This window comes from Equus caballus, chromosome 1 (assembly GCF_041296265.1).
Source record: "Equus caballus isolate H_3958 breed thoroughbred chromosome 1, TB-T2T, whole genome shotgun sequence".
NCBI lineage: Eukaryota > Metazoa > Chordata > Mammalia > Perissodactyla > Equidae > Equus > Equus caballus.
The window spans coordinates 8,381,216-8,406,872 of NC_091684.1; the positions used below are offsets into that span (position 1 = coordinate 8,381,216).

A 25,657-nucleotide genomic window follows, 5' to 3' on the forward strand; every position below is an offset into this window, starting at 1 on the left:
CTGTTTTTTTCTCAGACATCTTAAGTTGTGACTCATTTTTTTGTTGCCATTGAGATATAATTCATCATATAACATTACATTAGTTTCAGCTATACAACAGAATGATTCTATATATATATACATATGCTTTTTGCAGGGAAAGATTTGCCCTGAGCTAACATCTGTTGCCAATCTTCCTCTTTTTTTTTCCTCCCCAAAGCCACAGCACATGGTTATATATCCTAGTTGTAAGTCCTTCTAGCTTTCCCATGTGAACCACCCCCACAGCATGGCAACTGACAGATAGGCGGTGTGGTTCCAAGACCAGGAAGTGAACCTGGGCTGCCGAAGAAGTCAGAGCACGAAACTTTAACCATTAGGCCATCAGGGCTGGCTCTCAGTATTTATATATATTGTGAAATGACCACCACAATCAGTCTAGCTAACATCCATTACCATACATTGTTACAATTTTTTCTTCCTGTGATGAGAAGTTTTAAGATCTACTCTCTTAGCAACTTTAAAATATACAATGCAGTATTGTTAACTATAGTCACCATGTTGTACATTACATCCCCAGGACTTATCTTATAACTAGAAGTTTGTACCTTTTGACCACCTTCACCCATTTTACCCACCCCCAACCCTCCACCTCTGGCAACCGCCAATCTGTTCGCTGTATCTAGGAGTTCAGTTTTTTGTTGCTATCGTTTTTAATTCCACATATAAGTGAGATCATAGGGTATTTACCTTTCTCTGTCTGACTTATTTCACTTAGCATAATGCCCTCAAGCTTCATCCATGTTGTCACAAACGGCAAGACTTCCTTCTTTTTATCGCTGAATAATATGCCATTGTGGATACAGACCACATTTTCTTTATCCATTCATCCACTGACGGACACTTACATTGCTTCCATGTCTCAGCTATTGTAAATAATGCTGCAATGAACTTGGAGGTGCATGCATCTTCTTGAGTTAGTGTTTTCCTTTCCTTCAAATAAATACCCAGAAGTAGAATTGCTGGGTCATATGACAATTCTATTTTAAACTTTTTGAGGAACCTCCATACTGTTTTCCACAACGGCTGTACCAATTTACATTCCCACCAACAGTGCACAAGAGTTCCTCCCTTTTATCCACATTCTCATCAACACTTGTTATCTCTTGTCTTTTTGGTATTAGCCATTCTAATAGGTGTGAAGTGAAATCTCACTGTGGTTTTGATTTGCATTTCCCTGATAGTTGTGGTTCCTTATTCCTCCACAGGATCCTTTTAGATCCGCAGAAGAAAAGGAATGGAGAACTGGGAAAGCTCATTTAGTGAACATCTGACCAATACTGAATGTATTTGCCACATGCAAAACTGAGTCTTCATCACTGACTGCTGTTGAATGTCACAACTCCGACTGCTACATTAATTCCAGTTCTACTGCGCATGTCCCATCTCATCCCCAGGCAGTTTATTTTTGTTTCTTAATTTCCTTTATTCATTGGCCCCTATTGAGTCTCTTCTCCCACCAAAGTAACTTTTGATTCTAATACTCTAATAATATTTCTCAAGATGCTGATCACTAATTCTACTTCTTTAGATGTACTGTCTCTTAACTAGGATCATGAAAAGTAATTGTTTCCATTAATAATGAAAGTACTGAAATTTGTGAACTGTTCACCTTGTTCATAAATTAAAATAGATTCAGAAAATAACTTTACCCTCATGGCCTGTGCTACAATAAGCTTTCTCAAGTGGGAGAGGAAGGGCCAGTCCTACAGGCCGGGATTACATACACCTCACGGCCTCCGCGATCGGCATCCTGGGTAAGCCACAGGAGTATGGCTATCACCAGTCACATCTGCTGAGGAAGGACAAGGCTAGGAACCACTCGTGACTGACTTAAACTCCATTTCATCCTACTTGGAATGAGACTCTGAGCATGTTTTCTACTGCCATGAACAGTATGAAATAATGGGAAAAACACTGGAGTCCGATGGTCTGAGTTCAAGTCCTAGGTCTAAGCATTCAAATAGTTATGTGGCAGCGGGAGAAATGAATCGATATGAGTCCCCATTTTATCATCTGCAAAATGAAATGGCATTGAACAACATTGTGAGAATGAAATGCTATAATATATTAAAAACCCACTACAAATATAGGGCATTATATATGACAATGGTTTTCAAACTGTTCCAGAAATTCTAGAGGCTCCATGAAAGGGCTTGAGGGCCATCGAGAGTGAACCTAAAAGGCTGCCTCCAGGCCCCCAAAAGCACTTTGATCAGAGCGCAGCCACCTTTGTCGGTTGTGCAAATTGGGCTTCCAAGTAAGAATTACTCTGAAATATTTCACTGAAAACAAAAACAGGAAGAAGGTTGAAAACCACTAATACAAATTATTAATCCAAGTTATAACTACCGTTACAAAACGATTATTTCAGATTTGTAATTTATAATGTTCAGATTTGTACATGTCTGATACACATGTACATGTATCAGATTTGTACATGTATAAAATACACATAATCTATAGGTTTGTACATTTGTGCGTGTAACATACAAATACTAAAAGTAGGCCTCTGTAGCATATAAAATCTTTTGCTGTTCACAACATCACCATGAAAACCTATGTTTTGACTCTCAAAAGATGGTGACTTGGTTTTTTGTTCTTCAGAAATAAACATATCAAGTGATGCTGTTCATTAAATTGCACGGTATGAAACAATATCGTACACGACACATATACATGACCAACACAACCAAACATTAAGCTACACAACACGAGTTCTCTTAATTATTAGCTGTCATATTGAGATTAAATTGGGCATTAAATTAAGTTTAAAGAGAGATTAAATTGTGACATGAGGTACAGTAAAGACACAATAGGCATTGAAAATAAAAGGCAATTATTCAGAATAAAATCACAGTATTAAGGATCTGAATACTTGTCTGCTTTCAAATTTAAATCTAAGTTTATTTTGGTCTACAAATAAGGATGAAAAGGTGAATTTCATTATCTTAGTCCCTTATTTTTGTAAATCTACAGTCTATCATTCATTGCCTATGGCTGAAGTTTTCTAATGCAATGTTGATTAATTTTTAATTCAGGTATGAGGAAATTTTCAGCAGACTATACCACATTTTGTGCTTTCGCATGACTATTTTCTCTGCCTAAGTTCCTTCTTAGTAGATAAATTCTTCAGACTAGCTTAATATTAAGACAGTTTCTCAATCTTTATTTCTTATTTTAATTAACTTACTTCAATTAACTTTTGCATATCCTCCACTAGCCAAAAAGATTTCGTCAAGCATTAACTTCTGTAATTTGTATTTTAAAAATAATAAATCTGAGAATAGTCTTTCTTTACCACACTGTGGAGTTTAACCTGGAAATTCCAACAAGGCCCTCCAGTTTTTCTGTCTCACTCCTCCTGTTTGAAGATCACCAATTTTAGGAAATACAGTGTTAAGAACATGATATATACAAACCTGAAATAACATTGTCAGGCATGCTATTTTAAATTTGCAGCCCACAGGCTAGTCTCCTTGGGGCACTTATGAAGTTCTCCTCATGAATTTTATTTTCAGCAGAAATGTCTTCTCCTAAAAATGTAGAAAAGAAAAAATTGACCTTACACAAGGTGTATAAATGATGTAAAATATTTTCTTTCAGAAATGAAACGATAAATTCACCACTTTATTTGCATAATCAGTCAATACTGGAAATATTGTGATAAATTTGTAACTTGAATGTTTAAAGTTTGGAACTCTAAGCTTCCAAGACGAGATTCTGTTTCCAGGATGAAAGTACCATACTTTTGTCCAAAACCTTTCCTCTTTTTATGCCATTCCAGAACATAGTTCTAGTCCATGATTTGTATTTAGGTCTGGCATGGATTTTTAAATTTCATTAACAGGAACAAATCCAGTTTCTGGTTGATTTCTTCCCAGAAGTCTTTCTACCCCTTCAGATCGCCTGGCGACCTCATTCATAGGCGTCTGGGAATGTGTGGGGTCTTGGACTGGTCCAGGGCTCTGAAACCTAAGTCACCCGTTCTCCACGGGAAGCTGAATGTTGAGACCTTCCACGAATACTTCCCCAAACAGGAGCCTACTTACAAAATGACTCCCAAAGCCAGCAGTCTCTTTGCCAGCGCCTGTCTGTCAAATGTCCAAGTCCTGAGGTGCCACAGCAGCTTCAGTTCTCCACGTCTCCCAAGCCACATAGCCTGCGGAGAAAACAGCCACAATGACAGTCTCAAAACAGATTTCTCTAATTCTACCCACCCCCCCAAGGAGTCAGAAAAACCCTGTGATATTCGTCATGTTCCTCTCCTTCCTTTGCAGCTGCTGTGGATGAGGTCGCCTGCCACTCTGGGGCTCTGCTCCACGACAAGCTCTCACAGGTACATAGATACCTCTGATATCAAGGTGACCTGGGCTTTGTCCCACCCACACCCAAGTGATAAAGCTCTGGGCTGGGACACAATGTGAGCAACACACTCCTGCTAAACCCCAATCCTCTCCACCACCCAGCACAATCCTATAAATGCTTTGTCTCTTATTTACTATAGATGAGACATCACGAGGAGGTGAGGGGTGAAGGGAGGAAGGGCAGAAGTGGGCCGACCACAGATGATGCAGGTTGGCAGGCTGAGGGCACCCCTATGGGGGCAAAGCAGAAGCTTGTAGTTAACCCCTACTTAGGCAGTTTATCTTACCCAGATGAGCATCTCAAAGAGATCCCTCCAACCCCAGAAGCGAGATACATTGTGGTTAATGAAACAATCTCCCAATCTCTTTAGACTTCCAGAATTCCCTTAGGCCTCTTACAGACCGGGAATTGGACAACTGCCCCTGGCCAGTCGGCTTCACTCAGCCTCGGCCCCCGCCCACAGTGTGAAGTCACTTTCTCTCCCTCCCAAGGAGTCTGTTCCCTTCAGGCCAGGGATACCCCGCGCAGACATCCTGTTGGGGCCTGACGGCCCAGAATCCTGGGGGAACAGTGCCCCGGCCCTCAGGTGGGGCCCTACAGCTCCGAAGGACTCCTGAGTCAGACACGGAGACACTGCAGCCAGCTCCTCCTGATCCAGCGCACCTGGGGCATCTGCGGCTGTGATGGCACCCTGGGTTTCCGGGGACCAACAGGCAATGGCTGCTGGGAAATGGTGGCAGGCAACGGCCTCTGGGGAATGGTGCCAAGTAATGGCGGTGTGTAATGGCTGCCGGGCAAAGACTGCCGGGTAATGGCCGCCAGGCAATGGCTGCTGGGTAATGATAGTCGGGCACTGACCTAGTTCCTGGTCTAGGCCGGCCCGGGTCAGTGGCAAGATGGCCTTGTGGGGCCTCTGTCCTCATGGGGCATATGCTTGACGAGTGCTCACCGTCTGCAAAGCCCCTCACTGAACTCAATGACACTCTTGGTTCTATGAAGGATATTCAGCCGATTTCTAGGCAGCTAATGAACTTCTTTCCCACCATTTGCAGCACCAACTTCCCGAGCTTTGCTTCGCTGTGAGTTTATCATCATTCCCTGGGCCACCTAAACTGAAATTCAAACAGAATCATGCAAACATACATTTTTCATTTCTGTCCAATTACAAATAGTCTTGTTAAATTTTTAAAGTAATATAAGTAAGTGGTATGCAGATAACCTCCTTATAGACTTCATCCCACTCAGAAACTAAAGGTCAGATGAGAAAAGTATGGTTATCCTGTTGATACAGTTTCTTATACGAATTTTCTCTCTACCCAGTCTTATTCGTTTTTAAGGAAAAAAAAGAGCTTTTGGGGGGGGGGGTTAGTGTGTTTATTGTTAAATACAAATATTTAGGATAAGGCAAATGCATAAAATTTAGAAATGCTTGCCCAGAGGAAAAATTATTTTCCAAAGCTTGCATGGCAAGGAATGAGCAAGACTAAAACCATATCCTGAATATGTTACTTGTTTTCCCCCTCAGTGCCCTCATTTCCCCTCTTGATATCTGTCAGAATTTGTGTATACCAACTGCAAGTTCAAGCATTATTTTCTAAATAAAAAAACTGAAAACTTTTAGAGGAAGCTCTAAGGCTGTGCCTTGATTAGCATAAACAACTAGATTAGAATCAATGGCGGTATCTCTCTGAGCAAGATCTTCCAATTTTATTCTTGTCACTCCCTGGGGAGCAGTTGCAATTGTGGGTGCATTACGCTCTCTGGCCTCCTTTGATCTCTTTATTCAGATCTCCTGTTTACTGTATTAAAACAATTCACTCCGTTCATTGGCCAGTCTCTCTTCATCGAATCACATATTTTTCACTTTTGTTTTACTCAAGTGCACAAGGGTGCATTTGGCCTTATTTATGAGTCCTCTGACAAAGATTAAATTTTATTTTTCCCTTCTTTTGAAAGAGTTGTGCTATGGAGATTCCTTAGATTAAGGCGAGTATTGATTTCCCCGCCCCATCCCTCCTTCTGAATGCAGAGTCAAGTTTCCTTGCTATGCAACTTGTTACTAAAAAGCAAAGATCATCTCTTTGGAGATGTTTGGAAAAGCTGGGCATTCCATTTTATAATGATGGGGTCAAGATGTTTGGACTTGTGACAACCCCTGTCTGTCCTGTTCTGACTCGCTCTGGAATAGGGAAGATTGCCTTTTCTTTCTCTTCCTTTCTGTGCTGTTATTTGTCAGTCAGGCGAAGCTGGAAGGTGGTGCTGTTTAGCATGTAAATAAAGCAACACTTTTTCCAGTAAATAGCTCTGTCTAGCATTATATGCCAGGAACTCTCATCTACACAATGATGAATTCAATTCCTGTATTGTGCTTTCCTTTCCTGTCCTTTCACAGAGGGAAAGGTGATCACACTGTAATTATGGAAGTCTTTTTTTCCTTTATTTTTTTCTGATTGTGCCTCTAATTTTTCTAGTCTCCTAGTAGGTAACATTTCCCATTGCTAAGATAAAATTCCTAAGGCAGGCTTTTTGAATTAATTTACTTCCTGTAGTCCAGTGTTTTATAGATGATGTAAATGAAGGATGTGGCTTACAGATCTATTTAAAGAGATGTGCTTATTCTTCACTGTTCTGGCCAGATGAGTGGGCACATGCTTTTGCATTTTTATTTGAACTCCACTGAAGTTGGTCATTATATTCTGAATGCCACAGCACGTCTATACCATTATTTAAAGGATCTTGTTCATTCATCCGTATAATGATTGGCATTGGCTATAACTTGATGCAATGTTACACTATTTTAATTCTTTCTCAGGCAATGTTATCTTTGATCACTTCCTATTCACTCGGAAAAACCCCCACACAATTGCAATCCCACATTATGTTTCGGTGATGATGCCAAGTACTCCCTGGAATATAGCTATTCAAGACACTTTCTCGACCCTCAGGCTGCTCATTAAAGGGATGGCAGTTTCTAACTTTAATGAATAAGGTAGAGTGCAAATTCTACTTTTCTTTCAAAGAGACTCAGTGGTTTTTAAAAAAGTGTTTTCTACTGCCTATTTCTTTGTTTAATTGGAAATGGTGTATACTCCTGCATAACCATGGCCATGACTCAGTATGCAAAGTATTTCCTTGTCGCATTTTCTTTTTTTGTGATTCAAGTGTATATTTCATCAAAGAATTCCAGAGAAAGTTCCGTACCTTCCCTTAAAAAAAATATACCACTGATTATGCATGTTGCATCTAGAATATCATCTTGTCTATGGGTAGAGTAACTCTTATATTCTTTGGTTTTTCTCCCTTCTTCTAACCAAGCACTGATTTAGTATGATTTTTTAAGCCAGGGACATTTGCGGCAGCTCTAACACCTCATTGAGAAGTTTAGCAAGAAAGAGCCAAGTAAGAAAGAATGACAGGGACCCACAATGTTTCGGAAGTGCTGCCTTCTTTTCAAAATCTGGTAGCCTAAAACGCAGCCAGATTTGAGTTAGGTTCCATGTTTGAAGGCGTAAATTATCTTTCTTCTTTTTAAATAAATTAAATAGAGTCTAAAAATTTCTATTTATCTCCTAGTGAATCATAATCATGTAGCAACACTCAAACAGAGTAGAGGAGGAATTTAAGATTTTAAGCCAAGTGTGGATGACTCAAGTCGCACCAGAGTTATGCAGTGGTACGAGAGCAAATAGGAATGAGCTTAGTCAGTTTGTATCATACTAGATTCTGAGACCTTCTTTCCTTCACTCTTAGAAATGGGCCAGTATCTGAGCTCCCATGCACTAGCTAATTCACAGGTTTCCAGGGTAGCCACGGGAGAGGGAGGACCCCAAGGATATTAGCATGTGTATTCAAGCTCTGAAGGGATTGGGGGGCTAATGACACTCAAACCACATCCTTGCTCCCATCATCATCTATGATGATGTTATGACTATGTTATGTGCATGATAGTGTTGAAGCATCCTTGGAGGATCCAAAATAAACATATGATGTGATCTGTATTCCCATGGAACTTTCAAAATGGTTGGGGAGATGTGTCCAGTTTATTTGAAATGAGGCAAGAACAATGGAAAAGAGAACTAAATGCTAACTTGTACTCAGTTAGCATGGAGCATACTTATGTTAGAAATTTATTCATTGTTTGTCTGAAGTTCAAATTTAACGGGGCATCCTGCGTATTATCTGGCAACCCTAGCCCTCTCATGGTGCATTGTCTTCAATAACTGACAGTTATGGTCCCACTACTGCCTTCTACTGGGTCACACATTCCACAAGCAGTAGAGTAACAATTTACATGTGCACACTGTCTTACTATTTACAGGGTTCCACACACGTATTTAAATTTAGTCTTTCACCATAAGCCTGTGAGATAGGTATCATTAATCCCATTTTTCATATGATGAAAATGAGGCTCAAAGAGGTTACCTGATTTTCTAACTCAATTATTAATGGAAATACCCAATTTAAATTTCATGACTCTCAAGGCCAGGATTCTTTCACCACACCACAGGTGCCAGCAGTGTTCCACAGCTGGTGGGCTTTCTTCGCTTCACAAAGCTTCCATTCGTTCAGTTCTCCTGCCAAGTTTCCTATTGGAATGGCAACTTCCTGTCCAAGACTGTTTATTCATCACTCATTGTCCCCGGCCAATGCCATCGTCAGCCTGCTCAGAATGCCATCATCAGCCTGAAGAGAGAGTAAAGGACTAGGAACAAGTTTGTGTGGGAGATTGTGATGGTTTTCCCTGGAGCTTTTTTCCTAATCCCGTTTTTGAACGTTCTTTATGAATCAACTAGTACTCTGGCTGAAAATTTGAGATTGCCTATGACATTCAACTCATTCAGCTGGTTTATCAATCAAATTCGTTGCCTTTTTTTCCCTACAAATTTTTATTTTGCTGACAACACGGAATATGGAGTTAGGAAAGGAATTTTAACAATTATTTTTAAATTATTTCTGAATTTTAATTATTTTTCTTGATTGCATAATGCAAACTATAAAAATATTCAAACTACACGTAAATGTAAGAAATAGGATAGCACTGTCTTCAATCCACTTTTTTTCCACTTCTGAGAAATCATCCTTTTAATGAATTGGTGTATGTGCTTCCAAGATCCTTTTCTAAAATTATGCAAACATACGTAGTCTTTTACAAAAATGTGATCACTTTGCTATGCAACTCTTTTTCACTTAAATATCTTGAAGACTTTCATGTCAGTACACATAGATTTACCTTTTTATTTTTGATGGTTGTGGAGTATTCCATTGTATGGATATACCACAATTTATTTAATCATTATTAATCTTCATTGGATTTTTCCAGATTTTTCTTCTTATTACGAACGGTGCTAAAATTTTTATAAGTATGTCTAGAGAATCGATACCCAGAAGTGGAATGTCTAGGCCAAAGAGTAAGCACATTTTACACGTAAGGAAGAATTGCTAAAAGGCACACCATAGGATTTTGCGTTTCTCCTTCCATCACTTCCTCATTTTAGTTTATTTTAGGATGTTTCACTTTTTAAAATTTTTACAAAGGATCTACATTTTTATCCCATACGTGTGGCACACATTCTCCCCAGCTTGTCTTTTTCTTTTGATTTTGTTTATGGTATTCTTTATTGTGCAAAAGTGTTTAATTTTTAGGGAGCCTAATCGTCCAGTTTTGTGTGGTTTCTAGTTTCTTCACCATATCAGAAAAGCTTTCCCCACGCCAAGGTTCTACAAGTCACTCATGTCTTCTAGTACTTTTATGCTTTTAGATTTTTACATTTAAATCTTTGATGCATCTACAATCTATTTCAGTGTAAACAGCGTGATGGAGGTTTAACTTTCTGTTTTCCAAATGGCTACAGCATCTGAGTTATCCATCATTTCCCCATTGATCTGAAATGCTGCTTTCATCATACAGTAAATTTCTATATATGCTTAAGTCTATTTCTGGGTGCTGTATTTGGATCAATTGATGTTTCTATCTATTCCTGAGTCAAAATGACACTTTTTAAAACACTGAAGTTTATAATATATTTTAGTATTAGTTAGGGCAAGTTTTGTACTCCCCAACCTCTTGATTCTCCATTTGCACATAGTTATTTTCACAGATAAGTTTTAGACTCACTTTATCATGTCATCATATCATATTATCACATCAAAAATCTTTTCATTGGGATTTTGATTGGATAGGATTGAATATATGTCTTATTTTAGCCATAAAAATTTAAATAACAGAAGATAATTGAATAAAAACAAAAGTTCCCTTTTCTACCAGTCATGGCCCTGGTCCCAATAATCTCATCTCTGTTAGCACTTTGGTGTGTGACCTTCCACACCCTAATCTGTGTATTTACAGCCTTGAAAACACGGATATGCTTAGACATACAACATCAATGGGCTTACCCCAGGGCTGACGAGCACAGAATATATCAGGACAGCTGTTACAGACTGAACTAGTTCCATACTGGTTGGTCAACAGCCGCAGCCCCAGGCCTGTCTAGTGACTCATTCTGGACCACTCTGGTGCCTCCCAGGCATAAAATGTATTATTACTGCAAACTTTTGCACGTGTGTTCACAGATAGCACTGGTTTATTTTCTGTGTTTGCACACTGTTTTTTATCCTGTTTGGTGTCAGGATTATACCAGCTCTATAGAACCAATTGGGAAACCTTCAGTCTTTTTTTTCTTATTCTCTGGACAGCCCAAATGTCACAGGAGTCATTGGTTCCTTTGGAAAAATTTCTTTATTAAACCATCTGGGCCTGTTGCCTTTTGGGGGGTGGAATGGGAGGAGGTGGAGAGAGACAATTTTGACTATCTGTTACATTTATCTAGGCTCATTGTTCTATTTAGCTTTTCATTCTCATTGTTAAGAAAATTCTGATAATTTTTATTTTCCTAGAAAATTACTTACTTGTTAACAGTATGGGCTATGGAGTCAGGCTGCTTTGTCCATATCCTAGCTCCACCAACTACTAGTCTTTTTCTTTTTAATAGGCTTTTTTAAAATTATTATTATTATAGGTTTAGATTTACGGAAAAAGAAAGATTTCCCATATACCTGGCACCCAGTTTCCCCTATTCTTAACATCTTATATTAGTATGATACATTTGTTATAATTAATAAACCAACAATGATACATTATTATTAAAGATCACAGTTTATTCAGATTTCTTTAGTTTTTATCTAATGCCCTTTTTCTGTTCCAGGATCTCAAACATGACACCATGTGACATTTAATCATCATGTCTCCTTAGGCTCCTCTTGGCTCTGGCAGTTTCTCAGACTTTCCTTATTTTTGATGACCTTGACAGTTTTTTGGGCTTCTTTGAGGAAGATTAGCCCTGTAACATCCGCTGCCAATCCGCCTCTTTTTGCTGAGGAGGATTGGCCTTGAACTAACATCTGCACCCATCCTCCTGTATTTTATATGTGGGATGCCTGCCACGGATGGCTTGATAAGTGGATCCAAATTGGCGAACCCCAGGCTGCCAAAGCAGAGCGCTGGAACTTAACTGCTACGCCTCCAGGTTGGCCCCGACCTTGACAGTTTTGAGGAGTACTAGTCAGGCATTTTGTAGGATGCCTCTGTGTTGGAATTCATCTGATGTTTTTTCATCAGAGACTGAGGTTACGGGTTATTGGGAGGAAGACGATAGAGATAGGGTACCATTTTCATCACATTGTACTTACTATCCACATGATTTATGATTGTGGGTGTTGCCCTTGATCACGTGGCTGAGGTAGTGCTTGTGAGGTTTCTCTGTTGTAAAGCTACTCTTTTAATTCCGTTTGTGCCCTTGGTTATGTCAGCTCTGTTACTTTCATACTGTATTTCATACTGTACATTTTGAAGGAGTCACTATGCTCAGCTGACACCTGAGGAGTGGGGAGTTATGCGCCACCTCCTTGAAGGCAGGGTATCTACATAAGTTATTTGGAATTCTTCTGCAAGGAGATTTGTCTATTTTGTTCCATTTATTAATCTATTTAGTCATTTACTTACATCAGTATGGAGTCATGGCTATTTATTTTATACTTTGGGTTGTAGTCCAATACTACTTTATTGGATACTAACACTAGTTTACTTGAGTTCCTCAAATTGCTACATCTTCAGCCTTTGGGAGTTCTTTCAGTTGGCTCCCATGTCCCTTTGACATATCCCCATCATTGGGGGCTTTTTTTTTTGTTTGCTTGTTTTTTTAGCACTAGCTTACTTTCTAGCCCTGCAAGATGCTCCAGGCTCATCTTGTATATTTCCTGCCCCAGTGCTAGAATCAGCCATTTCTCCACGGAGCCCTGGTTCCTTTCACTGCGGAATGGTATTAGAAAACAAGATCTGGGCGTTTGGCATGTTTGTTGCTACTGAGGTGTTGTTTCTTTTCCAGTTTTCTTTTAATTCCCTTTCTGCCCTTGGTTATGTCAACTCTGTTATTTTCATAACTAGAACTTCCCGACAATTCAGTGGACTCTCCTAGGAAACAAGCAAAGGCGGGGTTCTCGCTCCTGCTCCTGAGACGTCTCTTCCAGGCTCTGCAGTGAGCTGGAGGGCTTCGCCTTCCTGAGACTGAGCAACTGGCCCTGAACACAGGGCCCCGCTCGCTTTAGCTTTCGTGATAGTGTGGTCAGTTTTGAAGACATTTTATGTAACCCCAGGGGTCTAAATTTAAGTAAAAAATTCAAATGCTTATGTTTTTGTCAGTGTAAATAACTTTATAGAGGTGAAAATGGAATGCAGAGAGTTTCTAAGCAAAGCTAAATTCTGTCATGCGCGAGCAACGACAACTGCCACAATATGCTCCTCTGGCAGATGTTACGTTTCTCTTAACATAATTTCTAAGATTTATTAAAACATCTTCTTAGAAGAGAGAAAGCGTGCAACTATTCTCTTATTCAAAATTTTCCCATGACTTTGATATCTCAGCTTTATTTTCTAATATTTCTATGCGTGTTTCCTTCCCTGTTTTCATGGTTAGCATTGCCAGAGATTTGTCTGTTTTATCAGCTATTTTGATTATGTTGATCGGGTTTACCTTTTTGCCTCTATTTCAGTAATTTCTGATTTTATTCTGGAGATAAGATATGAATAAATTAGTCTTTCCTTTTATTTTACATAATTGTTCTTTTTCTAACTTCTTGAGTTGAACGCTTAGTCATTTATTATTTTTAGTCTTCATTGTTTCCTAATAAGTGTACTTGAGGCAATACATTTTCCTTTTAATAGCATTTTGGTTACGTCTCAAGAACTTTGATTTGTAGTCCTTGATTTTTGTCGGTTTCTAAATATTCTGTATTTTAATTTTAATTTTCTTTTTAACTTATGCGTTCTTTAGAAGAGAATCTCTAATGTCCAAAGTTTTAGAGTTATTGATTTCTAGTTTTAATTGAATTATAGTCATAGAAAATGGCATTTATGATTTCTACCTTTGGGAACTGAGATTTCTTTATGCTATAATATGCGAACATCTTGAAATGTCACATGGCTTTGAGTGGAATGACTATTTTCCATTTGTGGGCATGCACTTCTGCATATATGTTTTGAATTAGGATTGTTCACTGTCTTATTGAAATCCCTCATGTTTTCATTTATCTATCACTTTCTGAGAGATTTGTGTTAAATTATCTCACTACTATTTTGTTTCTCTTAGTATTGCTTTGATTTTTCTAACAGTTTTTGCATTACACAATTCAAAACATAAAAATGTATAACTTATCTTGTTCGTAGATTGCTTCTTTAACAAGATCAAGTATCCCTCTTTGTTCCACTTAATATTTTTCTTCACGACTTCCATTTTGGTTTACTTTAATATTTCCACTCTAGCTTTCTTTGTAAGATTGTATTGAATTTATAATTCTTGGGAGAAAACTCACATTATAGTATTAAGCATTACCTTTCAAGAACAAGTAAATTTGTACAGCTTTAAATGCCGTTTTTCCAAATGTGTTCCTAATTATTTTATCAATTTGCTGCTATTATAAATGGGATCTTTTCTCCTATTGTTTTTGCTAATTTAGTGATTGTATTTATATTGCAGAGTCATTTATCTTTGCACGTTAGTTTTGTAGCCAGCCACCTCATTAAGTCATATATATATATATATATATTTTTTTTTTTTTTTGAGGAAAATTAGCCCTGAGCTAACATCTGTGCCCATATTCCTCTATTTTATACATGGGATGTCAGCCAAAGCATAGCTTAATAAGTGGTGCATAGGTGCACAAACTTAACTGCTATGCCACCTGGCAGGCCCCTTATTAAGTTATATTTTCAATTATAGTTTTTAGTTCATTCACTTGGGTATTCGATCAGTCTTAGCATCTAAAATAATGGTAATTTATTGTTTATGTTTCTTATATGGTTCTCTTGTCTAATTGCATTGGCTAATACTTCTAGCCATAATGATGAATGAAAGTAGCGACAGAGGCATCCCTGCCTTGTGCCTGTTTTAAAAATGAATGCAAAGTATTGACTCTGTCATGGTAACAAAGTATATGCTCCAGTCGGAAATACATTTTGTTGTAAATAATAAAAAGCCTTAGTAATAGAGATTCAAACAAAAAGTTCCTTTTTTCTCCCATAACAAGGCTGGAGGCAGAGGTGGTTAGTTCATCCCGTGGCTCAGCAGTGCTGTGTGTCTGTGAGTCTCTTGACTTTTTCTCACGGTTGCAAGGAGATTGAGGCAGCTCTGGGAGTACATCTGTGTACAAAATAGAGGGAAGGTTAGTGCATCCATTTTTGTCCTTTAGCTGGAATGCAGACACTTTCCCGAAAGCTCCCCAGCAGATGTCCCCTTGGCAAGACGGGCTGGGAACCTGGGGTTCAGAAATATAATGATTGACTTTTCATCCAGGTTTTCAAACGTATTAGCTAAAGTTGTGCAAAATATTGTTTTGAATTCTTTTAACTGTGTTTGTATCTATGCTTATTTTTCTGTTCCTATTTCTAATTCTGTTTTTTTGTGCTCTCACCCTTTTTTCTGATTAGTCTATCAAGTAGTTTGTTGATTTTACCTGGTTTTTTTTCTTTCCTCTTAAAGAACCAACTCTTGATTTTGTGTATCAATTCTGCCAGTTTTGTTTGCTGATTCATTTATATCTGCATTTATCTTTATTAATTGCTTATTTTTGCATTTTGCGTTTATTTCGTTGTTATTGTTCTACTTGATTAGGATCCCTAATTCGTGTGTTTTATTTTTTAATGATTGGTAATGAGAGAATTTAAAACTGATGTTTTCATCTGAGTGCAGCTTTAGGATCCATTATGCATTGTTTTTGTTGTCATTATTTTTAGCTACTCTTCATTTATGGTTTTGATTACTCTTTGGTTTAAGGGTAGTTTTTAATTTTTCTGTTTTTATAGTTTTATTTTTTATTTATTCTTTTGTTTCTTATGGGGATTCTTTTGTTAGTTTGTTTCTCCTTTGCTATTTAATTTCAGTTTTATTGAATTATGGTCAGAAAACCTGTACAATTTATTTTCTTAGAATTTACTGAGGTTTTATTTGTTACCCAATTTTTGCAAAATATATGGACAATTGAAAAGAAATTGTTATTAATCCTATCAGTCAGATCCAGTGGATTTTTTGTTTTGTTTTATCTGTTTATTTACTTACTCTAAGTGTATGGAAGTCATTAGTGACTAAGAAAAGGGAGTTAAAGTCTCCCTTACTGTTTTGTTTCAAATAATTTATCCTTTCGTTTCCTGAAATTTTTACTTTATCTATTTTGATGCTATATTGTTTGGTGTATAAAGATGAATGAAATATGTATTTTCGTTATGAATTTTACACTTCAGCATTATAATGCTTTTCTCCTTGAATTCAACTTTGTCTGAGATTAACGTTGCAAACCCTGCTTTCTTTTTATCTGCAGCTGCCTGGTGTGTCTTTGGCCATTCTTCTACTTTCAAAGTTTGTCCCTAAGAACACATAGCTGGCTTTTGTTTTTGATCCCATTTGCAGTGAGTTTTTTAATAGCTATGTTTCATTTCAATTTTGTAATCCTATTTAATGTTTTCTGGGGTTTTTGTTTCCTTGGTCTTTTTCTTTATGTTCTTCCTTTCACTCTATATTTTGGCTTGTTTTTGATTGCTTATTGCCCTGGGAGGCATATGGAAGACGTGTAGTCTGTTTTAATTTCTAGCTAATGGCTACCTTTACAACTTTAAACAATATTTTTAAATCTTTCTCTATTTATCAATTTAGGAAATGAAACATTATGAGGAAATTAGGGCTCTTACATTTCTTTGACTTGCTTCGCTCCTTTTCTTCCTTATTTTAATTGGTATATTCTGGTACATTTAATTGGTGTATATTTTTAAATCCTAGTCTATTATTATTATGTTTTTATTTTTGCACAAAACATTTACATTCTCCTTGCAATAACGTTTCATATAATTTTAAAATTTTTTCTTTAAAAATTTTAAATTTTTGCATATAAATTTGCTTTCTGTTTTGAATAACATAACTACCAAAGCTATTTACCTTTATTTATGTGGATTCAACGTTCATCTCTAATCCTTTAGAATAATGGCTTTCCTGTTTTACATTCTCTCTGAGTTCACTAGATTGCTTTATTCAGGAGACTTTCTGATTCACCTATAAAGACAATATGTTTCTTTAGTCCTTGCACAGTTGTGAACGTCTTTGTGTTGTTGTAACATATGAATGACAGTTTGGCTGCACGTAGAATCTTGGGTCATTTATTTCCTCAAAATCTATAAAGGTTGCTCTGCTCTCTTTTGGCATTGAATATTTCTAAGCTGAGCTCTGAGGCCAGCTTAATTTTTCCCATTCATAGAGACTTGTCCTATCTTCTGAGCTGTGTGGAGTGTTCGCTATTTTTAAAGTTCCTTAAATTCCCCAAGATACATCTTCCTATTATTGATCATTGTTTGTTCATTGAATTTGGTGAGCCTGTTTGATGGGAATGTGCTGGTTAATTTTTGTGTCAATTTGTCTGGGCTAAGGATGCCCAGGTAACTGGTAAAACATCATTTCTGGGTGTGTCTGTGAGGCTGTTTCTGGAAGAGATTAGTATTTGAATCAGTAGACTGAGTAAAGAAGATCGCCCTCACCAATGCAAGTGGGCATCATTCCAATCTGTTGAGGGTCTGAATAGAACAAAAAGGTGGAAGAAGGGCAAATTTGTTCTCTTTGCTTGAGCTGGGACATTCATCTTCTCCTGTCCTTGGACATCAATGTTCGTGGTTCTTGGGTTTTTGAACTCGGACTGCGACTTATACTATGGGCCCCTCATTCTCAGGCCTTTGGACTCAGCCAGAATGACACCACCAGCTTTCCTGCAGACCACAGATCGTGGGACTTCTCTGCTTCCATAACCACATGAGCCAATTCCTATAATAAATCTCCTCTTATGTATCTACATATATCCTATTGGTTCTGTTTCTCTGGAGAACTTGACTAATACAAGCAGATTCCATTTTTTCACTTCAGGAAAGTTTTTTTCTATTATCCTTTGAATATTTTTCTGCTCCTTTTGATATGTTCTCTGGTCAGGACATTGGTTATTTGCATGTTGATCTCTGCTGTCGACCCTCCATATCTATCCTCATGCCTCTTATCTTTTTAGTCTGGTTTCTTTCTGCATTCTTTTCAACTTTCTCACATCTCCTTTCTATGTTTCTGACTCAGCTTTCTGCAAAGCTGACTTTTCTTCTTGTTTTTGTAATGGATTGACTCATTCTGCAGTGGGATTTATTTTGTCCTCAATTTCCCAGCTTTCTTTTCATATTATTCTTGTGTTTTATCATCTCATTGTTGATCTTAAATTTCATGAGGATTCTGTTTTGGTTATTTCCTTCAGAATGTTTATCTTTCTGATGTTGCTTCATTTAAGCTGAGACCCAAAGGCTAAGAAGGCATCTTCTAGGTGAGCGGTGGGGGCTTAGAAGACTATTGAAAGCAAAGGAAATAGCATGGGTGAAGGTACAAGGTGAAAGAAAGATTGGAACATTTATGAACTGTATGGGTGGAGGTGATGGCTGCTTATATAACTGGAAAATGGTGATTGAGGGAAAGAATAGTAAAATTTGAACCTTGAAAGATAAGTAGGGGACAGATTGTGTGGGGACTTGTGGAGCATGTTAAAGAGTTATGTTTTGTTTTGTTTTAAAGTTGAGTAGGAAACCATTCAGTGCCTTTAAGCAAGGGACATGATCTACTGCACACTTTTAAAAATTCACTTTTGCTGAGCACTGAGGATGGATTGGAGAAGAAAGTGAGAAAGCCATGGTGCCACTTGGAATGTAAACACAGATGCGGATTTATGGTGGCTTGGACTAGAGTGATGGTAGAGGAAACGGAGAAAGATGGATGGATTTGGAAGATATTTCAGTGGTAGCATCAGTAGGACTTGGTTATGGATTGATATGAAGGTAAAGGATGGAAGTGAGTGTTAAAAAATGTAGGAACAGATTTTATAAGAAGTTGAAAAGAATCAGAAAGGCTCAGTCTTGATAGAGTAGACAAAGGGGAATATTTGAATGGAAGAGCAACTGAACACTGTTTGGGGAAGACTATTATGTCATTAATGTTCAGGATGGAAGATGATGAAGGAGAAAGGTCAATCAGGCTCTACATCGGAAAGGCAGCTGTGAGGACATCAAGGAAGAAACAAATATAATAGACTAAGAGGAAGGTGCTTTGGGACTCAGCGCCAAATCAGATGTAGGAAATGAGAGTGAAAGCACAGTCAGTGATGTTACAGTAAACAGAATTGGAGAAACTAAGAAAAGAGAAAGGGAAGATGGAGAGATTGGGTGGGGGATTGTATAACCTGTTCAGTTGAAAGCATTTTCCAGTTGTCCAAACACTCGCTACTGAACCCAATGCCATCAAAGTTTACCAGAAGTTGAATTTAATGATGTATCTTTTTACTTCTATCAAGCAAAATGTTAGATGCGTAATAAAACTGCAGAGTTGTCCTTAAAATACTTGCACTGTAGAGGATCGTTCTCCATTCTGTAGGTTCTCTATTCCACCAGTCCTTCCCACCTAACATGAAAAAAGGAAGCTAACGTCATCTTCAATCTTACACTAAAGGAAAGTCCAGTATTTTTAGGTTAAATTTACCAAAAAATGTACACAGAGTGTTGGCTAAACAGTACATCCTACATTTAAATTCCTAAAGAGTCAATGAACGTGTTGTCTAAGTCTTTTTATGTTGAAAGTTTGTTTGCTTTATCTCCGTTGCTTCATAGATTCAGCAGTAGCACTGTCCAGGTGGAGGAGGATGATTAAATCACCTGCAAAACCAGGTTGTAGAGTCTTTAACCTTGGCTTCAGCTAGTTGGAGTGAGTGGCCATGTGCATTCCTCGTGGTTGGTTGATATCCCCAGTTGATTCCAGGAGGGAAACCACCCCAGGGTCCTTACAGCTCCCTCTTGTTTTCTGGCTCCCCTCCAGGTTATCACAAAGGTCCCTCTGCCCTCACTTTCTCCAGGAGTCTTTTCAGGCTCTGCTTCCTGATTCCATGGTCTCTTCCCTCCTTTTCCACTCCACCTCCTCTGGATGTTTGGATCCTTCCTTTCTTCTTGAGCCAGCTCTTGCCAGGGATATAGACTTAATGAGCCCTGCCCCCTCCACACATTGGCTTTTAGAAGTTCCGCCTGTGCCCGGCCCGCTCCCTCTTGCCCAGGGCTGAGGCACTCTTGGGGACAATGCAAGATGCACTGTGAGTCCTGAGATAACAGCCCAGCTCGTTCTGCAGTTCTTGGGTGACTCTCACTTTTGGTGTTGCTCAAGGTCTGTTGAATTGAAAGAGTTTTACCGGTGTTTGAAAGCATATACTGACACTCATCTCTAGGTCTCTTGATTGCAAATCGTGGTTAGAGAGAAAGAGTGAGCCTGAGCCTCTTAGTGATGTAGGGTGATGAGTTAGCAAGGGCATGGTCTGTTCTGATACACCTGTGTTGCACTGATGCCTCAAACCCACGCGAGGAACTGCTGCCAGCAATATGATTTTCTAAAACAGTGAAGAACTCGTGATAAAGTGCCCAATGAAACAAAACACAACCTTCCCTCAATTTACATTGTGTGTTCCTGGAAATTTCAGTGTATATGAAAACCATGCAAAAAGCGTTTTGTGCTTATATGTTGAGCAGAGTTATGTTCTAGGATTCGATCATCATAAACAGGATGTTTACTTACCTGAACGTGCAATGGGACATTTAGAAGTTATACCAAAGACAGGATGATGCCTTGTTATGTGGGACCATCCCATCCATTGCAGGACCACTTAACCAAATGCCTGCCAGCGGTGCCAACCCATCTGTCACATTCAAAAATCACCACTGTAAATTTCCAAAATGCCCCCTAGGGGGTGGTACAACTCCCTCGAGAACTACTGATTAAATAAACTGAGTCCTCCTTCAGGATCCCTTTCACACATCACATGAGCCTGAATTAATACTTATAGAGTTTAGAACAATGCTTGGTGTGTTGTAAGCTCTGTATAAGTATTTATCATAAAAATAAGTACAGTCAGTGACAATCAAAGTATGTCCACATTGTTTAAAGTTAATGAACAGACAATTCTAAGGACTGAGCCCATGTGACCTGTTGATCTTTTTTTAGTGATATAAAATGCGCACAACTTATACCGGGTCACCATTTGTGTAAAAGGGAGGAAGAATGTTCCATATATTTAATCTATATATTTGCTTTTATGAACAAGGAAGAAACTAGTAACATTGTTTGCTCCTGGGGAGGGTAAGTGGATGCCTGAGAGATCTTGTCGGAGGAAGACTTTTCACAGCATGTACTTTGAAACTTTGGTATTTTGAACAAAGTGAATGAAATGCCTAATTCAAAGTAAATAATAAATACATATTTTAAATTTTAAATATTAATTGTTTAAATTTTAAACAATTTAATTTAACATATATTTCAGGATACCAAGATTCTGTGTAGTAATGAGATATGAATAGAGTTTAACATAAATGTCTGTATTGTTTACTTTTTATAACCAAACCAACTTTTTATAGTTTTTCTCTTTTTACTCGGTCCTCCATTATCTATTGTTAAGATCAATGTGAACAGTATTCCCTGATACCATATAGCTTAATTTCCATTGAACTAGAAGCACATTTACCTCATTGATATTCAAACCCAGCTCACCTCCTCCAGTCCCTAGGTGCCTAGACTTTGGAGGCTTGCGGACGGTGAGAGTTCTGCATGCTCCTCTTAACTTGTTGGACCTTCCTAGAGAGTAGGATCGTGGTCACCGTGCAGCTAGTAGGTGGGAGAGATGAGGCTGGCAGGACATGTGAGAAGCGGAGCAGGCACAGCAAACAAGGATTGACGTATCTGGGAATTTCAGAACCATAGACTCTCGAGTTCAGAAGGAAGCTTTAGAGACTCTCCAGGTTACTCCTCTTCCCTCCCTCTCTGCTTCCTTCCCTTCCCTTCTTCTGTGCTCCCGTCTTACTCTTTCCCTTCCCTCCCTCCTTCCTTCTTTAACAGATGATGAAACAGAGGTTCCAAGAGAAGAAGAACTTTCTCCAAGATCACCCAGTGAGTGAGTGGCAGAACTGGAATCCAAAGTCAAGTCTTCTCAGAAGAAGGGTACAGCTATCGGAGGCGCTTCCCCTTCTTCTTGAACTTTCCATGTCTGCTTTGTTTCCCTACTGGTGTGGATGGCAGGCAGGGAAGGGTAGGTGAAGAAGTCGAGCATGGAGGCTTTTCTGTCCTGCATCAAAGTTTAAAAAACACTTGAGTAACATCTAAAAGACCCTAGTTTTCAAGCCAAGACAATGTGACTACAGGCTGGGAGAGATCAATAGGACTTGAACCCCTGCTGGAGCGAGGCAGGGTGCAGACTGACCGCGAAGGTGGCCTCCAGGGCCCACCGTGGGCTCACCAAGGAGGGAGTCAAGAATAAAGAGCAAACATCTTCTTGGCTCAGGTGTAAACCTTCCTGTCAGTGTTAACGTGTCAGAAGACTCAGGTACATCATTTTTGCACAATATCCCTCCTCCAGGGGCCTCATTATGACTCAAAGAACCTTTCTTACAAATAACCTGTGAAAGCCCTTATTTGCATGGTAAGGGTCCTTGCAACAAAGAGTGAAGTATAAACTGGTATCTGGTACCAAATTCTCCACGGCTTTGAGAAGACCGTACGCGTCCCTCTCCAGTGAGGGGAGTGGAGACATCAGAAATTATCCCACCTTACCTTAGAACAGCATCCCCACAAAGATTTTTTTTTTTCTCTCCACAAAAAGCATGAGATGATTAAAAAGATTCCCATGTCTATTTTCAAATTATGTCAGAAAAGTAGATTAAAGGTTTTATGCTTAGGAAAACGGGGATAAATATTCAAACATAAATTATGGCAGTATTAATAATTGCACATTTGTGCTAAGTAACTGGAAAGTTCTTTGAGCATTAATTCCGTTTACATATGTTCATTCAGATTTGTATCCCTGAAGCATGCGAGTATTTGGGCTTTGAAACATTTAATCACTTCGTAAGCAGCCCTCAATGGGATTGCCCTTTATTTATTGTCTTTATTGATTTTCCTGCACAGGAGAGCGCTTGTGGTGAATAGAAACTGCTGCTGAAGTGAAAGAACTCTATCTTTTCCAGTGCAGAACAAAAGCTCCTATTTTTTATTTAAGAGCATCCTGTTTTCTTCAGATCACCCAAGCTCAGGGCCAGAATGCGACTTCATTCATGTGTTAGAAACTCTTCTCCCAGTAGTAATGCATTTTATTTTTCTAGACAGACACATTGAGTAGTGCTAGGTTTTCCAGTCAAGTCGAATTTTCAGACTGAGTTCCTGTCTGGAGCATGGTGGACACCCCGGCTCTCGGGTACACTTGGTTCTTCGTCGATACGTGGGACTCTCCAACACCTGGAAAACCTAGAACCCAATTCGTTGGTCCAGACATATTGTCGTCTTCAATCTGCTTCCAAAGAACTCTCCCTGGGAACTTGATTGTAAAGTTTTCATTGATAAGAGGACCTGAAGTAGGCACAGCAGTTATTAGCAAGAAAGACACTGAAGCCTGAGGACAGTCATCAGAACCAATGGGGGCTCCCCAGAACCCAACTCAAACCAGCGCAAGTGAAAGATTTAAAAGTTCAGGGATGACCTCTCAAGGAGATAGAGCGTAACTCCTACCCCTTAAACGTCAGCTGTGCTTTGTGGCTTCTTCCAAAGGATACAGCGTGGAAAGCGGAGGAGGTAACTCCTCCTCCAGGAACGTGGCAAGCACAGTGATCAAGGTCAGCACTGAGACAGAAAATGCTCCTGACATGCAGAAGCTGGTCTGGCTCGCAAAGTTAGACCACGTTATTCTCTGATGAGACCCAAACAATCTCACAGAATACCAAACCCAGTTATTCTGAGACTGCGATAAAATGAGACAAAGCAAGGCCACGTTATAACTTTGTCTAAGCACAGACAAAAAGGAGGTCACTATACCACCCACAAAATACCAAACACTCCCTCTCTCAGCCAAAATGAGTGACTGCACCTCCTTACTCTAATAGTTTTGTCCTTGTGCTAGCCTCACCTCCCTTAGATAAGATTTAGATAGCTAGATCTGTCTATGTGTAGGTAGATACATATAGATAAGGATCAACATGCCTTTGGCTAAAGAGTTACTGTATCCATGCTTGGAAGAGGAAAAGAAAAAACATACGAAATAGCTAGTTAAAAATCAAAATTCTGACTTTATAAATGAAAAATGTCTGGGCTGTTACAAGATTACCACAGTTTTCAGCCAAGCTCACACAGCGGTTGTTTGTGTGGGATGTTCTACAGTGTCGTGCTGGCCTACAGGAGGAAAAGCCAGACTCAAAGAGAATGTTCGTTTAGAAGAAAGCAGCGTTAGTTGTGCACACGCCTTCCTGACTTTGCCTTTTGTCTCAGAGAGCCTTATCTGTTCATTAATTCTAGTTAATCTAACCAGATGTGTAATTATGTTTTATTTTGTAAGGTATATAGCAATGACTCCTATTTTGGTGTCAATTTTTAATAAAGTTTTGATTCTGGGGAGGGGAGACTCGGGCTAGTCTTCCCTCCCTATAGATGAGGTTTATTGAGATACCCATCATAGAATTGCCTTGCTTCTGGAGAGCATGCAATCTAGAGGGAAAGTGTGCTTCCTCAGACCTCCCCAAATCACCCAAGCAAAGCCCAAAGCCTATAATAGGTCTTTCTAGCATCCTCTACTGAGCCCCGACCCACTCCCCATAGTGTGTGCTCCCTCACTTCAAGGAATAATAAATCTAACTCACTGAAGTACTGATGTGTTCTTGTTGGTCTTTATAGGACTTCTGCAGCATCATCAGTGACAAATCATGTACTCTTGATATATGTGATGAGAATGGTGCCTAACCTCTGTGGTTTTCCTCCCCAAAACCCATAACCCCAGGCTAACCATGAGAAAAGGATCAGACAAACCAAAATTGAGAGACATAATACAAAATACCTGACCAGTACTCCTTAGCACTGTCAAGGTCAACAAAAATAAGGAAAGTCTGAGAAACTGTCACAACCCAGAGAGGTCTAAAGAGACTTGATGGGTAAATGTAATGTGGTATCCTGCATGGGGCCCTGGAACAGAAAAGGGACATTAGGGGAAGAGCAGTGAAATTGGAATAGAGAACGGAGTTTAGTTAACAAAAACAACAAAAATTTTTAAGAGATAGAATTGGCTTCGGGGTACAATGAAAATGATGTTGATAATGTTGTGTCTTTCTCCAGCTCTCATTTTCCTGTGTTGGCCTTTTCTCAGACAGACCTAATTCACATGGGGCAATGAGACCACTGCTGCTCAGGCCTATGTGGTCTCAGCTTGAGAACCAGGGAATAGATTCTCCGATTGACCGTCCTCATCCTGTACTCTGGGTGGCCAGCCTGGACCATGTGTTCCTGTCTGGACTAGGATTCAGGGGTCAACTCTACTCAAACCCCAAGGACCAAGGAAGATTATTGGAGATTGAGGGAGAGCTAGTTTCCAAGAAGAAGGGAGGCTTGGCAGGTAAAATCATGTATCCCATAGACCAGCCTTACCTTCTGACTCGGCAAGAGTGCTTTGACAGGCATCTCATTATGAAAAACCAACCCTAGCCCAATGACGAAAGGGACTTGAAGGGCAGTTACATGTGGCCTTGGGAAAATCACCACCACCCTCATCCCCTCATTTGTGGAATGGCAGGGTATCTAACCACAAAGGACCAATGGAAAGATGAAATGAGATATCATTTGTCCACATGCCTGGGACA

The 25,657-nt window shown here is 39.1% G+C and overlaps 1 long non-coding RNA gene and 1 pseudogene across 11 annotated transcripts in view; one reads left to right on the forward strand and one right to left on the reverse strand.

The window, feature by feature from the left end:
* LOC102150668 (uncharacterized) overlaps positions 1-5,376 on the reverse strand; it is a 42,070-nt gene extending 36,694 nt beyond the window's left edge. For all 11 annotated transcript variants that reach the window (XR_011433343.1, XR_011433328.1, XR_011433349.1 and 8 more), the window contains exons 1-3: positions 5,071-5,376; positions 4,092-4,201; positions 3,462-3,575 (exon numbers count right to left, since the gene is read on the reverse strand). This is a non-coding gene — a long non-coding RNA (uncharacterized lncRNA). The remainder of the gene's footprint in view (positions 1-3,461; positions 3,576-4,091; positions 4,202-5,070) is intronic.
* An 18,527-nt stretch (positions 5,377-23,903) lies between these two features.
* LOC138919111 (small ribosomal subunit protein eS27-like) lies at positions 23,904-24,261 on the forward strand (annotated as a pseudogene).
* Positions 24,262-25,657: the final 1,396 nt, after the last annotated feature.